Below are 20,246 nucleotides of genomic sequence, written 5' to 3'. Positions count from 1 at the left end.
CAGGTATATGGAGGAATTTAAGGTGGGGGTTATGTGGGAGGCAAGGTTTAAGGGTCGGCACAACATTGTGGGCCGAAGGGCCTGTACTGTGCTGTATTATTTTATGCTCTATACTGTTCTCACTGCCATTTAAAAATTCAAGGGAAACATTCTTAACTGTGTCTTTCTTCTATCGATTCCTTTTTAAAAATACATAGATCATAAAAGCAATTATAGAAATTGCTAAAAACAGATGCAGATCTCTGAATAGATAAGAGCGTGGAAAAAGCAAACTGAGTACTTGAGTTTGTTTCCAGAGGGATAATATTAAAAAACAAAGAAGTTATTTTAATCATCAGAAAATAGGTTTGACCGCGCTAAAAGCACTGTGTATAGTCATAGTAGTATTGTTATTATAAAGAGGGAACAGAAGCAACAAAGAATAATTTATAAAATTGATACCTGTACTGAGAGTTTATAACCATAACAGATGATGAAAAAGGTAAGAGGTAACCTGATAAAGATGTTTAAGGTAAAATTAACCATGATTCCAAAAGCAATTGTGAACAAATTAAACCCCCAAGCAAAGTTAATATTCTTAATTTTCATACATATGTTTAATTAGATTATAATCATTACCTTTAGGTAAAATGTCATAACAAAAACACAAAACATAGTTTTTTGTTAAGATTGAAGTTCATATACTGTATTGTTGTCATAGAAGATTGTGACAGATGAAAACAACAGATATCTTTAAAATGTATAGGTGTGATTAATGCATACTAAGAACTTAGTCACTAAGTTACAAGAACAATTGAGCTTAGTAGTTCAGATGTCTTTAAGAAGCTCGGTAAGCACAGGTAAAGGTGTGTTAATGAGGTTCAATAAAGATAAACAGGAGGAGGCTCACATAAATGCCGGCAACGGTGGGGTAAGTGATATTTCAGTTGTGTGGATTTGATGAACTTGGCAAGCTCAGCTCTAGTTTGTTTGATGCCTGAAAGTCCAATTTTCTTTCATGGCAGTACACTGTACAAGAAGAAATATCATAAATTTGATCCAATAATAAAAATATTAAATAGTCCATGTAATTATTCAAAGAAATCATAACGATACTGTGATTTGGAGTGTCAATCTTTTGGAACATCATCCACAATCCAGATCTCAAAAGATATTGTAGCCTTCCGTGCCCCTATTGCACTAAACTTTTCAAGTAGCAGTAGATTATTAATTATATTTGGCCAAAACTGTACACTACATTGAAGGATTAATTTTCAAAGTGTACACTCAGTGGCCACTTTATTAGGTACCTCCTGAATATTCTGAATATATTTTCGTGGTCTTCTACTGCTGCAGCCCATCCACTTCAAGGTTCGAAATGTTGTGCATTAAGAGATGCTTTTCTATACACCACTGTTGTAATGCTTGGTTATTTGAATTACTGTTGCCTTTCAGTCAGCTTGAACCAGTCTGGCCATTCTCCTCTGACCTGTCTCATTAGCAAGGTGATTTTTGCCCACAGAACTGCCACTCTTGGATTTTTTTTTTCTGCCTTTTATATCATTCTCTGTGAATTCTAGGGACTGTTGTGTGTGAAAATCCCAGGAGATCAGCAGATTCTGAGACACTCAAACCACCCCATCTGGCACCAACAATCATTCCATAGTCAGTCACTTAGATCACATTTCTTCTCAATTCTGATGTTTGATCTGAACAGCAACTGAACCTCTTGACCATGTCTGCATGCTTTTATGTATTGAATTGCGGCCACATGAATGGCCGATAAGATATTTGCATTAATGTGCCGATGTACAAGTGCACCTAATAAAGTATTCACTAAATGTAGATGGCATTCTTCCTACTGGGAATGAGTATCGGTACGATATATGGTGTGATTATTATTTATATGAACTGTTCACCTAATATTAATGGCACCAGTTTTTAAATGAAAAGCATCAATTTTGTTTTCAGATTTAATTTGTGTAAAATTACTTTTGGAATTCCAGTTTAAGTTTGCATGTGTGGCAATTCATATGAATGAGACTTTTATCTAAAACTTTCATTTGTTGAATTAATCTAAATAAATATATTCTGTGTTGGAAAACTTGATGTTGGAATTGTGCTCCAGCCAGGTCACAAATGTATAAACTACTAACATCTAAAATTTGAAATTTTCTTAAGAAAAAACTACATACGAAACATGAGCGTGTACATAACCTTTCCACTGTGTCTCCGTTCCCCCTTTGACTCTAAAAATCAATGAAATCCAGCTGACCTATCCTTCTCTCTCAACACCGTTTTCCTGTCCAATCTTCAGAAACCGAATCAGAATCAACCTTATTATCACCGGCAGGAGGACAATGCAATAGCGGATAATAGAGTAAAAGCTGTGAATTACAGTAAGTATGTATATTAAATAGTTAAATTGAATAAGTAGTGCAAAATATAAATTAAAAAAGTAGTGAGCTTGTGTTTATGGTTTCAATGTCTGTTCAGAAATTGAAAGGCAGAGGGGAAGGAAGCTGTTCCTGAATCACTGAGTGAGTGTCTTCAGGCTTTTGTACTTCCTTCCTGATGGAAACAGTGAGAAGAGGGCATGTACTGTGTCTTGGAGATTCTTAATGATGGACGCCACCTTTTTAAGGCATTGCTCCTTGAAGATTCCTTGGATACTACGGAGGCTAGTACCCATAAGGAAGCTTACTAATTTTACAACTCTCTGCAGCTTGCTTCAGCCCTGTGCATTAGCACCCGCCCCCATATCAGTTAGTGATGCAGCCAGTCAGAAGCATGGCACATCTGTAGAAATTTTCCTAACCAATAGTCCTCTAAGGTCTATTAAATTAACTGACTTTAAGATATACTTTTGTAGATCATTAGCTGATTTTGTAGTTAACTCTGAAGACAATGTCATACAAAATGGTAATTAAGTGTGCTTGGCACAGGTGTTCAATGTTTGGTTTTGAAGGTCAATGCTTGGAATAACCATTATGATTTAAAGAGATTTGCAAACTTGTTTGATCACGCTGAGTTTAAAACTGTGTTTGCAGTGATAATAAAAAAGCTTAAACCTTTGGGTGATTATAGCCGTCATCTGTCACTTCCCAGCTTCTTACTTCATCCTGCTTCCCCCCCCCCCACCTGTTTTTCTTATCACCTTCTAGTTTATACTCCTTCTCCTCTCCCCACCTTCTTATTCTGGCTCCATCCCCCTTCCTTTCCAGTCCTGATGAAGGGTCTCAGCCCAAAACAGTGACTGTTATTCATTTTCATAGATGCTGCTTGACCTGCAGAGTTCCTCTAGAATTTTGTGTGTATTGCTGTAGATTTTCAGCATCTATAGAGTCACTTGTATTTACAAATTAAACAGGCCTGGATAAAGCTGTGTTTTTGTATTTTTTTTTTAAGAACTGCACTCATCCGGGGCACAAGTTGGGATCATCAGACTCCTGCTTGGCATTAGAGATGGCGGATTATAGTCAGTATGAACAGCCTGAGGTTTACTAGGAAAACAGTGATCAAGCTCTGGTATTAGCTTCATCCCTTCGTGCCAAGCTCTGATCCCTTTGTTTTTGTCTTTTACCGAAGTACAATTGGAGTGCCATGATATACTTAAGAATGTTATTGATGTTTCATTCAACAGAGCAAGTGTATTCACAAGGTTAAATACAAAATGCTGGAAAGATTCAACAAAAAAGTCAGGCAGCATCTGTGGAAAGAGAAACGGTCTATGATTCAAATCCAGGTCCCTTTTGCTTTTTACTTTAGACTTCAAGCATCTGTAGTTTTCAGATTTATATTAATCTCACTCACTGAATCCATAGGATTATTAATGCTATTAAGAATTAAACAGTAACAATATGTTAAAGGATTGTAGATACTAATTGGTAAAGCAAATGATCTGAATTATTGTCAGAAATGCCTTGCCACATTACGATTAATATCTGGAATACATTTCCAGCTCAGGGAGTGGATGTAGAAAATCTGGGAAAGGTGTGAGAAATAGTTAAGTGAGTTGTAAATTTCTATAAAAAAGAGAGTGAGAGGTTTATGCAGAATAAATTTCTTCATGTTTGGTGTCTGGACGATAGTTATACCTTGATCCTGGGTTCCTTCATCTAATCCAGAATTTTAGAAGGGCACTTCAGCAATTCAAGCACAAAGATAATAATGCCTCCAATATAATAACGCGAGTTTTCAAACAAGATGAATTTTACCAAGAAATCCCACAGCAAAGTCTCTACAGATAATCCTGCAGTTGATATGTATCTACTGAATTGAATTGACTTTATTTCTTACATCCTTCACATACATGAGGAGAAAAATCTTTACCTTACATCTCTGTATAAATGTGCAATCATAGTAATTTATAATAATTTATAATAAATAGAACAGAAAATGTAACATAGAAATGTACACAATTCAACATGAGTTAATGGGCTGGTGGAAGAAGCTGTCCTGGGGCCTGTTGGTCCTGGCTTTTATGCTGCAGTACCGTTTCCCGGATGGTAGCAGCTGGAACAGTTTGTGGATGGGGTGACTTGGGTCCCCAATGATGCTTCGGGCCCTTTTTTCACACCTGTCTTTGTAAATGTCCTGAATCATGGGAAGTTCACAACTAAAGATGCGCTGGGCTGTCCGCACCACTCTCTGCAGAATCCTGCCATTAAGGGAGGTACAGTTCCCTTACCAGGCAGTGATGCAGCCAGTCAGGATGCTCTCAATTGTACCCCTGTAGAAAGTTCTTAAGATCTGGGGTCTCCATACCAAACTTTAACCATCTGAGGTGAAAGAGGCACTGTTGTGTCTTTTTCACCACACAGCTGGCATACAGAACACGTGAGGTCCTCAGTGATGTGGATTTCAAGGAACATAAAGCTGTTTACCCTCTCAACCCCAGATCCATTGATGTCAATAGGGGTTAGCCCATCTCCATTCCTCCTGTAATCCACAACCAGCTCCTTTGTTTTTGCGACATTGAGGGATTGCATGTCTGGGTCATGTGCTGCTCCATATAGACTTTCAAAGATATGTTTTGCACTTGAGCTGACTGCACAGAATATATGTATATGGATTCTAGCTTTGGGCTGATTTATACTTCTGCGTAGGCTCTACGCCGTAGCCTACGCAAGTGGCCTACGCCGTTGTGAGCATTTATACTTGTGCGTTGGTGTGTCTGCATCGCTCTGCAATTCACTGCCAAAACGCTAGTTGGCAGTGGAGTTTCTTCGTGTTGAGTTTCTTCGTGTACTTCAAACAATGGCGACTGAAACTGAGCGCATCATGTTGGAGTTGGAACTAATAAATTTAAACAAGAGTTACTTTTATTGAAGTTACTGCAATGCAGAAAAGAAAGAAGACGTCGGAGGAGATAGACCATTGAGCGGATTGAGGCAGAAGGAGGGTGAATTTTCTGTGCTTGTCCGGCCACTGAGAGGCATAGGCGAGGAAATGCATTTCAGATGTTTTCGGATGTCGGCAGGTAGATTTGACGATTTGACGAGAAGAAGCAACCGGAAATGCGTAGGAGGAAATGTGATGCTACCAAGCAGACCTATCACAGTTGTTGTGGTCTGTGTCACCGCAACGCGTAGTTACATTTTTTGGGAGGTGTGCGTCAGGCTATGGCATAGGGTATGGCGTAGATTTGACACAGAAGTATAAATTGGCCTTTATTATTAGCATGGGGCATGAAAGAATCATCTCTAATTGAGGAAGAATGTGCTCCATATAGACTTTCAAAGATATGTTTTGCACTTTGTAGCCAGCAAATTTCAATGTCATCCCTGCCCCAAGCACACCTTATTCAGTGAAATAAAAAAAAGAAACTAATTTAATTCAGTTCTTCCATGAGGGCATATCTGTTTTGATGCAGTAATGGTGGAATGAATAATGCAGGATTATGTCATGACTTTGAAAGTTCACCTGGCTCGTTTACGTGACTCCTAAAGCCAAAAGGAATAATTTTCCAAAGATATTTCCAGGATATCCTGGATTTCTGTTGCTTTAGACATGATCACTCATAGTGGGAGGGATTAAAGGGAGCGTGGTTGCTTTACTAGTCAGGGAAAATGTTACTGCAGTGCTCAGAGAACACGGACTGGAGAGATGTCTACTGAGGCTATATGGTGGAAGTGAAGAATAAGAAGGAGATGACTATGTGAATGGGATTATATTATAGAACACCCAATAGTCATCAGGATTTGGAGAGCAGATTTGTAGAGAGGTCACAGACAGCTGCAAGGAACATAAGGTTGTGATATTAGATGACTAACTTTCCACATATTGACTGGGACTCCCATACTGTAAAAGGGCTGGATGGGATAGAGTTTGTCAAATGTGTTCAGACAAGATTCCTTAATCTTTATATAGAGATTCCATCTAGAGAGAGTATGATCCTGGATCTCCTTTTAGGGAATGAGTATGATCCTGGATCTCCTTTTAGGGAACGAGAGCAGGTGTATGTGGAGAAACTCTTTGGACCTAGTGATCATAATGCTATTAGTTTCAAGATAATAATGGAGAAAGATAGGGCTGGTCCTTGGGTAGAGATTCTAAATTGGAGAAAGACCAGTCATGATGCTATCTGAAAGAATCTGGCAAGTGTGGATTGGAACAGGTTGTTTTCTGGGAAAGGAATCCTTAATAAGTGGAAAGCCTTCAAAAGTGAAATTTGAGAGTAAGATTTCGTATGTTCCTATCAGAATAAAAGGCAAGGTTAACAGTTTTAGGGACCCTTGGTTTTTTACGGTTTCTGAGGACCTAGTTAAAAAGAGGAAGGAGGTGCACAGGCAACACGGGAAAAATTAGATATTTGAGGAATGTAAGAAATACAAGGGAATCCCTAAGGGGTATATGAGGAGGACTAAAAGAAAGCATGGTTTGCTCTATCAGACAAGATGAAGGAGCATCTCAAGGGCTTCTACAGATATATTAAGAGCAAAAGGGACAAAATTGGTGCTTTTAACGATCCATGTGGTAATCTATGCATGGAGCTGAAAAAGATGGGAGAGATCTTACATGGACTTTTTGCATCTGTATTTACTTGGGAGATGGACAAAGAGGCTATAGAAGTGAAGCAAAGCATCAGTGGGGTCAGGTACTGTATATGGATTACAGAAGAGGAAGTGCTTGCTGTCACGGAAAATTAAGTGGTTAAATCCCCATTGTCTGACAAGGTGTTCCTTGAACCTGATGGAAGACTATTTCAGAAATTGCACGGGCCCTAGCAGAGGTATTTAAAGCATCCTTAGCCAACAGTGAGGTGCCAGAGGTTTAGAGGATAGCTAAAGGTGTTTCATTGTTTAAGAAAGGCTCTAAGAATAAGCACAGAATTTATAGGTTGGTGAACCTGACCTCTGTATTGGGTAAGTTATTGGAAGGCAATCTAAGGGATTGGATATATAAGTATTTAGATAGACAGGAATAGATTAGGGATAGTCAACATGGCTTTGTGCATGGTAATCTAGGTCTAACCAATTTTATGTGGAGATTTTCAAGAAGTTACCAGGAAAGTTGATGAAGGCAAGGCAATGGCAAGGCATATTGTTTACATGGACTGTAACAAGGCCTTTCACAATGTCCCACATGGGATGTTGGTCAAGAAGGTTCAGTTGCTTGGCAGTTAAAATGAGGTAGTAAATTGGATTTGAAATTGGCTTCATGGGAGAAGCCAGAGAGCGGTAGTAGATGGTTACCTCTCTGACTGGAGGCCTGTGACTAGTGATGTGTCACAAGGACTGATGCTGGTTTTGTTGTGGTTTGTCATCAATATTAATGATCTGAATGATAATGTGTTAAATTGGACCAGCAAATTTGTGGATGACATCAAAACCTGGTGCTTAGTGAACAGCAAGAAAGGCTATCAAAGCTTGCAGTGGGATCTGGACCAGCTGGAAAAATGAGCTGAAAAATGGCAGATGAAATTTAATTCAGTCTAGTGTGTGCTGTTGCACTTTGGGAGGACAAACTAGGGTAGGACTTGCATGGTGAATGGTAGGGCACTGAAGAGTGTGGTCAAACGGAGAGATCTGGAATATAGATCCATTATTCATTGAAGGTGGCATCACAGGTAGATAGGGCACATTGATCATTCATTAATCAAAGTATTCAGTACAGGAGTTGGGATGTTATGTGGAACTTGTATAGAACATTGGTGAGACCAAATTTGGAATATCATATGGAGTTCTGGTCACCTACCTATAGGAAAGTTATTAATGAAATTGAAAGAGTACAGTGAACATGTACAAGGACGTTGCCATGTCTTGAAGACCTGATTTATAGGGAAAGGTTGAACAAGTTAGGACTTTATTCCTGAGTGCTTAGGAGAATGAGGGGAGATTTGTCAGAGCTATACAAAATTATCAGGGATATAGGTAGGGTAAATGCAAGCATTTTCACTAAGGTTGGGTGAGTCTAGAACTAGAAGTCATGGGTTAAGTGTTTAAGGTGGACATAAAATTTTACAATGGGGCATTGAGGAGCGGACCCAAGTGCAAGACACAGACATGGAGGTAACATTAACAGAAATGTATTATATTAAAAGTTACCAGGAAGGCCGGAGAGCGAGGATTAGATGCTTACATGGATATAAACATTGGACAACAAACCAGAGGAACCCGGACTTGGACTTGGCCACGGAGCATGGACTCGGACGTGGAACCTGGACTTGGACTTGGACTCAGATGTGGAAACCGGACTCGGACTCGGATGTGGAACCCAGACTTGGACTTGGACCCGAAGCCTGGACTTGGACCTGGAGCATGGACTTGGACTTTGACTTGGACCCAGAGCGTGGACTTGGATTTGGTGCCTGGACTTGGACTTGGACATGGACATGGACTTGGACGCGGAACCTGGACTTGGACACGGGGAGGCAGAATACCCAAGTTGGAGTAGCGGCAAACAGCCGGACCTACTCAGCTGGAAACGCGGCGACCAAACAACAACAGACAATTCATATCTTGACACTGAGTAGCTAATGAAGCGGCAAACAGCCGGTAATCACTCAGATGGACACGAAGAGACAGAATTCCCAACTCAGAGTAGTGGCAAACGGCCGGACCTACTCAGCTGGAAATGAGACGACTAAACCAACCAGTGATTGACAATACGAATCTTGACACGGAGTAGCTCATGAAGGAGCAAATGGCCGGCAATCACTTAACTGGACATGAAGAGACAGAATTCCCAACTCGGAGAAGCGGCAAACAGCGGGACCTACTCAGCTGGTAACGAGACAACAAAAACCAAACAATGACAATCCATTTGTATCTTGGCTCAGAGTGGCGGCAATCGGCCAGCAACTCAGCTGGACACGAAAACCACTGAATTCACTAAGCAGCCACAGGCACCGAAGCAACTTAGAGTCCATGATTCTCGGTGGTTCCGGAACAAGCATAGCCGCACTGGCTACGATGATGAACCAGCCACGAGTAGATGTAAGCTGGAGTTTTTATGCTGTCGGTTCGAATGAGGATCAGGTGCCCTAATCAAGGAGCCCAGTGGAACACAGGGAAAAGGAAATTAACTGAAATGAGGAGTCAACAGACCGGACTGTGACATAAAAGAAAACTTCTTCACTCAGAGGTGATGAGAATGTGGAATAAACCATCTTCAGAGGTGGTGAATGCAGGTTTTATTTCAATACATAAGTGAGGTTTGGATAGGTATATAGATGGAAGGTATGTGTGTCCAGATGCAGGTCGATGGGACTAAGGAGTTTGGCATGGACTAGGTGGGCTGAAGGGCCTGTTTTTGTGCTGTAGTTCTCTATGATTCTATATGCCTCCTACTGTCACTTACAATGATACATGATCTACTCCGTAGTACCTCACTTAAGTGTGTGCTTATGTAAGAATGAATGTACAAGCTGGGAGGCAAGCAGTAAAGAGAATGACACAAATATAATAGCTTTTTTCCCTTTGTCGGTTGCCTGTAGATTTATTCTTTCCCGGTATCAATATGAAACTTTACCTTCTCAAATGTTGTTATTTTGGCCACTTTATACTTTATCCATCATTGTGATGTGGAGCAATGAAGGAGTGTTGAAGTATCAGAAGCCTCAGGAAGAAATGGGTACAAGATCATGCATAGTTGTATGTATTAAATGCACAACATAAGTAGCAAATACCGTACATGTTGAGTTCATCTTCAGCTTTTTAATGGAGCTAAATTTTGGAAGGTTAATACCGCACTTTAATGCAATTTTTTTGCTGCATTTGATCAAGGATGCCTGTGTGAGCTCCAAGTGACTATCCTATAATTTGTCTTGGGCATGAGTCGTCTATATCTTTTGTTGAAAGGGTTTCAAAATTATCACCATCATAGTTGGAGAGACCTGTTCTTTGCGGTTTTGACCTATTTTCATTTCAGGGAAAAAATGGGTAGTTTCTATTTGTGTCTGTAGTGCACTATTTAGTCTTGTTGAAAAGTTAAAAATGTTCAGTATTATGTCCCAGGGATCTACAGTTGCTCTGATAACATGCAGTTTGACTGGAAACACAGGATGTGCTTACATTATGTGCATTCAAGTATTTGTAACATTTTCAGAATCCTTTATGATCAGCATTCAATGTGTAATAAAGCGTAACTGGATATTTTACTTATTTGCTTTGTGTGGTTTACTATTTTGTAGACCCAATAATAGCCGGAATCTTCACATCTTTGACTCTATAATCTTTTTGCAGATTACATTACATCATGTTACCACTTCCTCTGAGACAAGGAGAATGTCTTAAGAGTACCGAAGAAAATAATGTTACTTAAACTGTCAGAGGTGCTCTATTTTAGCTATTCTTTTAGATATTACCTCCGTTTATTCTTATGGGAGAAGTTATTTAAAAATGCCCCTAACAGTGTTGGCAGAAGCAGTTTGTACTTTTTAAGTGGAGGGATTTGTCCCAATATTGCAGCATTTTTAAAAATCAACACAACATGATCAAAAGCAGGAACACCCGTTGCATTCTTTATTAAGACTGCCCAACTGGCACATCATTTCCCCATTCCCAAATCAGAACTCTCCTGAGAAAGCCAAAACAAATCTGAGGAAATAAAAGGAACCGTAATCAAGTCAGGAGAAACTCTGGAGCATTCATTTTAATTCCCCAAGACAATTGAATAAAGCAAAGCTTGCCACGAATATACAAGTAGAACAAGTCCTGTGAGCTTTGAAGATGTCAGCTATGTGCTTCCCAAGTAGGTGAGGAGCCCACACCGTAATGTTCCATAACCATTGTGGAAAATATTTCATTAATTTACAATTTCATGAAATATCTTGGTACAATAATTCAGCCATAAAAATATTTTCATGTATGCAATTATAATTAGCTTTAAATATTTCCAGATTAAGGGGTTAGATATAAGTGAAGCACCTTTATTTGGCTTCAACGTTGGATCTTACTGGAGTCCTTGAAGAACAGTATTGCACTGTTGCATCCTTCTAATTTTACCTTGCTATTTTGTGAAGTTATTGTTTGAATTTTTGAGTCTTGATTAAACGTAAAGTTTCTGGCTGTTAATCAAGAGAATCAGGCAGAGGGTTGAGTCTGTGCAAGTAAATTAGAGTAATACACCTCAGTATAACTGGGATATTAGGAAAGGATGAAATTGCTCGTCTTTAATCTCACAGATAACTCATCATATCATATTATAAATGACTAATGAAGAGCTGGAATATCCAAAATATCTAATGTATATAGTACTTTACAATTTTCATTGAAATATTCTCAATTTCTTTTAAAAAGAAACCCATTTGTAAATGGTTCAGGATATTTCACAATGTGATTCTACAGATGTTTACTTAATGAGTTGAATGGACTGTGTACAGCTGTTCTTGAATGCAATGGCTCATTAACTTAAACCGTAACAGGCCTTCGGGATTACAAATATAATTGCACACCACAGTTAGGCTGAATTGTGACAATGTTGCGTGCAGTTGCAACTGGAGTAAAATATAGCTTCAATGGCTATTGAAGCAAATGGCTCAAAGTTTTGATAATATATATTATTTCTTCCTTGCCTCCTTAGCAATACTGGCAGTACAGAGGTGCAGCAGTTTGTGCAGCTGATGCACAGCTTCAGTGACCTATATTCAATCCCGACCTGGGTTTGCATGTTCTCCCTCTAACCATGTAGGATTTCTCCTCACAGCGCCTCTTTCACCTCTGACAGTTGGAGAAGTTTGGTATAGCTCCCCCCCCCACCCCCCCGCACCCCAGATTCTAAGAACTTTCTACAGGGGCATGATTGAGAGCATCCTGACTGGCTGCATCAGTGCCTGATATGGGAACTGTACTTCCCTCAATCACAGGTTTCTGCAGAGAGTCGTGCAGACAGCCCAGCACCTCTTTCCATGTGAACTTCCCACTATTCAGGACGTTTACAAGGACAGGTATGTAAAAAGGGCCCAAAGGATCATTGGAGACCTGAGACACCCCCAACCACAAATCGTTCCAGCTGCTACCATCCAGGAACCGGTACCGCAGCATAAAAGTCAGGACCAACAGGCTCCAGGACAGCTTCTTCCACCAGGCCATTAGACTGCTTAATTCATGCTGACACAGCTGTACTTCTGTGTTATATTGGCTATCCTATTGTATATAAAATTTATTATAAGTTACTATAATTGCACATTGCACCAGAGACGTAACCTAAAGGTTTTTGCTCCTCATGTATATGAAGGATATAAGTAATAAATTCAGTTCAAGGCTCCATTTCCCCTCTTTGTCCCAAAGATGCGCTGGTGGGTTAATTGGAAGTTGTAAATTATCTGTTGTGTAGATTGACAGCAAGAGAGATTGGGGGGTGGGTGGGGGGGTGGAGGTTGGGGGAAGGACTTGAGGGACATGTGAGGATTCACAGGAAAATAAATGGGAACTGTGACTGATAGGAATGCTCTGAGACATGACCTGAATAGGCTAAACAGTTTCTTTCTACTGAAGTAAAAGAAATCTCAGAATACTATTTTAAAATGACGGTAACTCAGAGGAATCTTTAAATTATTTTATTGAAATACAGTACAGAGCAGGACCTTCTGGCCCTTTGAGCCATGCTGCCCAGCAATCCCCTGATTTAAACTGAGCCTAATCATGGGATAACATACAATGACCAATTAACTAAACAACCGGTACATCTTTGAATTGTGGGAGAAAACTGGAGGAAACCCATGCGGTCACGCGGAGAACGTACAAACTCCTTACAGGCAGTGGTAGGTATTGAACCTGGGCCTCCTGTGCTTTATAGTGTTGTGCTAACCACGATGCTATGGTGCCCACCCAAATTTGATATTTTGTATAAAGACTGAGATTGCAAAACATAGTTCCAGTGTGCTGTTGCTGAAAAGGAGCCTTTTATCCATTCTATTGTGGCATTGGTGGGTGGTCGACATCAATATGTTTTGTAGAAGAAACTGGATGCCTGTGTTACATCAACGTGCTTCATGCACGTAGATTTTCTGGAGACAAAATCACAGACAGTGCAGTGAGATTTTCAGGAAATGAAGATGTCAGAGTAAGGTTAACGGTCAGAGAGGAGGAAAGAGCCTTGGTAAAATTCTTTTTGGCATTTGTTAAGGGAATAATACTTCTTTATACAATACCTTAAGTCGAGGCAAAGAGTTAGCTGTTGACATGCCTGTGCATTTTTGCCAACGGTGGTATATGTGTGAGTGGCAAGCAGTATTTTTTGATTTTTCATGAGAAGATGAAGAACTCTGCAACACTTCACTGTTAAAAAGAAATTGCTGCATTTGGGATATTATCCCAGTGGCTCTTGGGAATCCTTGGCCCATGTCAGCTTAAAGTGAATGAGAAATATTCAGGATGGTTAACATTCAAAAACTTGTTAACTTATCTGACTATGATGGAGATCATATTCACAATAAGCTGTCATCCTTGAGTACACCCTTTGTGACTATCGTCTATGTGCCTTTGTCTACTACTCAATAGGTTTCAATAGATACATTTAATGTCAGAGAAATGTATACAATATACATCCTGAAATTCTTTATAGTCCCTTATAATCCTGCCTAGAGGCTCCACCAAATAGATGGAAGGCTACTGACACTATGGGGACAGCAACAAATGGCTTTGGAAGACGATCGCTAGCAGCTTTGGGCCTGGAAGACAAAGCTTCCAAAACATGATCTTGGCACTAGTGACAGCTACACGCGATGACTTGCCAAAAATTACCACAGATCAGAGTAGCTCGATTGAGATCATGAATCTTATTCTATGGTAGAAACCACAAGTTCAAGTTTAAAGCTATGATGTCACTGAAGATAAGATAATAAATGGGGAATTTAAATTTATTATTTAAACGGGGAAAGAATTCAAAGTTCTGAGATGCAACGGGACTTGGGAGCCCTCGTACAGGATACCCTTAAAGTTAACCTCCAGGTTGAGTCAGTAGTGAAGAAGGCAAATGCAATGTTGGCATTCATTTCTAGGGGAATAGAGTATAGGAGCAGGGATGTGATGTTGAGGCTCTATAAGGCGCTGGTGAGACCTCACTTGGAGTACCGTGGGCAGTTTTGGTCTCCTTATTTAAGAAAGGATGTGCTGACGTTGGAGAGGGTACAGAGAAGATTCACTAGAATGATTCTGGGAATGAGAGGGTGAACATTTGAGGAACGTTTGTCCGCTCTTAGACTGTATTCCTTGGAGTTTAGAAGAATGAGGGGAGACCTCATAGAAACATTTTGAATGTTAAAAGGCATGGACAGAGTGGATGTGGCAAAGTTGTTTCCCATGATGGGGGAGTCTAGTACAAGAGGGCATGACTTAAGGATTGAAGGGCGCCCATTCAGAACAGAAATGCGAAGAAATTTTTTTAGTCAGAGGGTGGTGAATCTATGGAATTTGTTGCCACGGGCAGCAGTGGAGGCTAAGTCATTGGGTGTATTTAAGGCAGAGATTGATAGGTATCTGAGTAGCCAGGGCATCAAAGGTTATGGTGAGAAGGCGGGGGAGTGGGAATAAATAGGAGAATGGATCAGCTCATGATAAAATGGTGGAGCAGACTCGATGGGCCAAATGGCCTACTTCTGCTCCTTTGTCTTATGGTCTTATGGATATAACTGGCCTTATGATTGAGCCTGTGCCAGGTGAACAAATGCAGTATCAGAACCCTGCCCAAATGCTTTCCGGCACATTCCACATTATCCCAATGAATGATGAACTAAGCCATCTTCCACAGGTATTTTTGTTTTCCATTTATAGATTTCCACTAGTTTTAGGCTATTTTGACCATCTTTTCATTTTTAAGAATATATTGATTTGGCACCATTTATAGCATTAATAATACTCACTGTACCTTAATGAGTTATTGATTTTACACTATTGAGTAATCCACCATGGGTTCGTGATTGTGGCAGTTATTGAATAAATCTGCCATTTGTAACACCCCAAATGCTGGGTGAAGCATTGGATTTAGCTTGGTTGTGATTTCCCCTGTGGTAAAATAGATTATTGACGGTCTGTGCTGAGGTTTATGAGTACTGGTCTTTTAGGGTGAGGACATGAAAGGCAGCTGATGCCCATTGCAATCAATGGGCATGAATTTCAAAAGTAGTCTTCAACGTGTTTTTGATATTACGATCAATGTTTAGAGAATAAAGCAGATCAAAATGCTATAAAATATACAATGCACAAACTGCTCATTTAACTCAAAATCATTCTGGACAGATGAACTGTATACACTGTTCAAAGTCATGTTCAAGTTTGGACTTACTCAGATTACTTGATATTTTACACAGTTCACCAAGCATTTCATTGCACATGCTCATTGGTATTTCTTTTGTAGGCTATCCCAAAGTCATCAGCTGTTCTCTGGAGCAAAAGTCTTGTACAACCTTGCCTTTGGGGGAAATAGTTCCTGTACTATCATTTTTATTTACCCTTGCTGCTAACCATTTCAACTCAGGGGCTCACATTCAGATCCCATCTGTTAATTAACCTCTCTATTACAGTCCATTCACTGGTTGCGAATGCCTATTTTGTAGCCCGGGAAAAACACACATTCAGGACAACAAATACTTTTTCAGGTCCTTAATCTCTTTATCTGTTTTAGATGTTTTAATGCAGAAAGAGGGTATCAAAATTAAAACAACAAAATGGACTAAAAAAAAACGCAGTTCCTGCTGTTACAATCTCAGCTTAATTTCGGTCCTCATACTTGTTCATCAACTAGCTCCATATGCAGTATGAAAATAAACAAAACAAAATATACAAAACTAATTTGCTGGTGGCAATTCTTAAAAAAAAATACAAACAACATTAGAATCCCACCAACCCCGTACCTTATACACATCAAAAATATGAATAAATATATCTCGTTTTAACTAAGATGTATACTCACTTTGGCACACATCTGCTTAACTTCCAAAAACATATAGGATAGCCCCTGAAACGAGTTCTCCTCGCTCATGCTATGTGAACAGAGATGAACACATTCACATTACTCTGTCACATTCACATTCAGTCATAAAACAATAAAGTAAGACAAAAATAAACCTTTACAAAAACTCTTAAAATATATTACCTTGTAATTAAATTACTAGAAAGACTAACCTATTAGGTCAATAGGAACTTGCACAAGCACGTCGTCCAGTGCTGATTCCTTACTCATGAAAGTCTAAAGCATCTACATGTAAAACATGTGAAATTACTGATAGTCTAAATTTACAAAAAAGTATAAGTGATTTTACATGGATATTATCAAACATTATTCACTTTCCTCACCATACGACCAGTACTCCTTAGGAAAAGCAGCTCCTGGTCTTGATGTTTGTTTTTCTAGAACATTGTAACTCTTCTTTCTACTCCACACATGCATAATAAAGTCATTGTTTTCTCATAATGCTATTTTAGCATTACCAGGGTGAACACATAAGAGCATTTTAACAATAAAATTAATATTACCTTAAAAATAATACCTGGTTATACCTAACTTAAAGACTTGCCCAGATGCGAAAGAGTTCCCAGAGTTTTATTACATTCAAAAGTGGACATACGTACTTACATAAATTTATTCCAAGAGTGTCAGAATAAATCTCTCACCCTCCCTCTCTCACGCCCTCACTCTCATAATTACTCTTACTCTCTTTCTTATCTGTGCTGTTGATGCTACTTATTAAAATAATGTGAAGGTACGGTTAGCATATTGATTGATTCAGTGTACTTTTCCAAATATGGATAAAATTATCTTATGGACATCTATAAAAGTGAAACCCATTCATAGCCTGGGAATAGTCTGTACATGAAGTGGTTCATGAATGATGGCTGCAAGCAACAGAAGCAATAAATTGCTTCCATCTTTACTACCAATTTCTGAACTAACACTTGGTCAGATTACCTTTCTTGGCCATCTGAAAAGTGAAAGGAATATGTGTAGGTCAGCGGTAGGATGGAAGTCTGCCAGTGGATGCTTGTATGCAATGGAAAATCGTAAGGAAGCAGAGCTGATGTAATGTACCATACTCAGAGTGTTGTAGAGCTGCAAGATATCATGTATGAGTAATGGTCTGAACACAGATGACATAAGAATGGAAGTTATTATGATTGCAAGTCATGAGCGCAAGTTAACCAAGTATGCAGAATTAAGATCAGAGTGCAGAGACAGAGGGTGGAAGGTCTCATGCTATCCATTTGAAGTAGGCTGCCGTGGGTTTATTGCGTTCACTCTCCAGAAGTGGCTGCGTGACCTTGGCTTCACTAGAAGAGAGATCAAGTCAACCAGCAGGGCTGTAGCTGCTGCAGCAGAGAAAGGATCAGCATGGGTATGGACCAAGTATGTCCAGAGGGGCAGGTAGTCAGACAGTGTATACATCTTTTGCAAACCCTTCAGTAGTTGCATAGCCACCTGAAGAGCAGACTATCTGTTGGATGGAAGTGACCAACAACTCCGATAGAGGCAGATGCCAAGTTTTTAAGCTCATCAGTGGGAGGTGGTGCTTTAGCACTGCTGGCCCACCACCTTTAGGGAGTCTTGATCATAAGCGGGCCGAAACTCCTGAAGACAGGTGGCAGATCAACTGATGATCCCACTGGTGATAGCACAGGACAGTTAACATCTTAGTCCACGTGTATTCTGTAACTCTGATTGCAAGTCAATCTCATACACTAAGCTCTTTTGAGAATGGAGAATAGGTTGAGTTAGGATACAAGAGGCATAGATAACCTTAAACCAAGACTGTAAGTAAAAGAATGGTATACAGCAGCAACAATGTCAAAACTGACTCTGATAGTTTATTTGGAAGGGAAACATTAAGTATTATGCAATTGTCCTGGCCCAGTGGAATTAACGTACAGATCAATCATGACTAGATTGAATGGTGGGTAATCATGAGACAACAAATGGTTTACATCTGTCCCAGTCAATCACTGATATTTTTCTGTCCCTCTTTTCACTCCTAAAGAGTTTAAATGTAGCTGAGAAGAGGTTTCTGGAATCAGTCCTACAAGAGCTAACTACTACATAGGGAGAAAGGATACTTGTGAAATATTTGCACAAAGTTAAAGCTGTAATTACAAGGCGAACCATACAGATCACACAGATATTAAACCCGTACTTCATAATGGTAATTACCTGAGTAGATTTTTTAAAAAAGTAAAGCAAGAAATAATAAACCAAAAATTGGTGGGATGTCTTTAAATTTTGAATCACGTCAACACACCTTTGGCAATTCCAGGCTTGAGATAACCCTCTCAGCAATCATGTCAGCACATGTACATCAATTTTCATTTAAGAAGAAATATATTAGAGGTTAAGAAGGTTAAATGATCTATGACGTGTTTTGGGACGACATAGAGTCATGAAAAGAGTAATTTCTTTGCAAATCAGTGATGTATCTCAGAAAAAAATCCACTGATTAATGGCAGCAAAGTATGGACTAAAGTATGATCTGAAAATGACCACATGCGTGAATTAGAAACTGTAACATGTAGGTGCTGTGAATAATTTAGTTCACGCCATTTAAAAGTAAATCTGTTGGAACTGAATTATGCTTTTTCCGCCTATTTCTTAATGTCTGAAGTATAGATGGTGCATAGAGATATATTGAGTTAAACTGATGCATACCTATTTCTGTGTTTACATTTTTATATCTTCTCATTAAAACAAAATCACTATGCTGCATCAGAATGGTTTAGGTCAATCCTGTTCAGTGGACATATGGTTTATTTTCTTCGCATCCAAGAAATTCAAACTAGATAGCTGAAAATGGCAATTTGTCCTGAATTTGTCTGCACTGTTGCCCTTTCATTTAACTTTGGAAATTTAATTGGACTTTAATTTTAGTTTGAAATTAAACTATGTCCAAGTTCCTAATTAATCACATGTTCACAACAGCACTTTGTATAGACTTGGGTTAACAAAGAGCTGCATTTGCTTTACAGTAAGTACTCCCATTTCATAATGAAACAATTATGTTAACACTCTTAAATTGACTATTTGATAAATGTATATATAAAATACTTGGTGCCATTAAGCAATTCTCTTTCTTTTGTATTACTTAAAATTCTTAAATAACTCCAAGAAAGCCTCAAATTATTTCCTATAGATCTTCAATTCTAGTTGTAGAAAGAATGCTTTTCCAGGGCATTTGGAAATTATATTGAGTTAAACTGAAATATTTTAATTTCTTCAAAAATTCTACACATCTATGATATCAGAGTAATTTAAATTTCCCATGAATTATAATACTTATTTAATTCTGCATTGACACTATAGCTCTCATAGAATGTGCTTCTCAGCAAAAGACATAGATTCCTAATTAAATACGTAGACAATTATTGCACTGTTTCTTTACAATGAAGGAGCAGAGAGAAAAATCAGATAATGAATATGAGGGAAAGGAAAGATCATTAGATTTTAAAAATCCTGTAAGAGTAAGAATAGAAATGAGACTCTACCATTTCAATTATTTCCTTTTTCTAAAGCTAAAGAGGTGAGAGTAGAAAAAGCCCTGCAGGCATGTAAATCTTGTTTTTAATAAGATGCATTTATTATAATGTACTAGCCCAACCGTCCTTATGGCAAATACAAACTGGCAATTAAAGTGCTACTACAGACCTTATTGAAACTGACAGAAGATTTAGGCAACAATATAGTTTTCCATGGAGCTAACAGCTGTGTAGTTGGGGTTATAAGAGGACATTACAAATGGAAGAGTGGGTAAGAGGTTACTTCTTGATTTCCCCTAATGATCAAAACCTCTCTATGTTACTTTGAATATATTTAATGACTCGGCCTCTGCAGTTCCCTGGGGT

At 39.0% G+C, this 20,246-nt stretch overlaps 1 protein-coding gene across 6 annotated transcripts in view; it reads left to right on the top strand.

Annotated features, from left to right (window-relative positions):
- Nucleotides 1-20,246, top strand: part of LOC140186401 (extracellular sulfatase Sulf-2-like) — a 348,168-nt gene that overhangs the window by 86,459 nt on the left and 241,463 nt on the right. The window contains exon 3 of one of the 6 annotated variants that reach the window (XM_072240646.1): nucleotides 2,297-2,378. The exons of the other annotated variants lie outside the window; for them this stretch is intronic. The gene's annotated coding sequence lies outside the window, so the exon portion shown is untranslated. The remainder of the gene's footprint in view (nucleotides 1-2,296; nucleotides 2,379-20,246) is intronic. 6 annotated transcript variants of the gene reach the window in all.

Source organism: Mobula birostris, chromosome 2 (assembly GCF_030028105.1).
Source record: "Mobula birostris isolate sMobBir1 chromosome 2, sMobBir1.hap1, whole genome shotgun sequence".
Lineage (NCBI taxonomy): Eukaryota > Metazoa > Chordata > Chondrichthyes > Myliobatiformes > Myliobatidae > Mobula > Mobula birostris.
The sequence above is the reverse complement of the archived record's forward strand: the minus strand, read 5'-3'. Positions and strand labels throughout refer to the sequence as shown.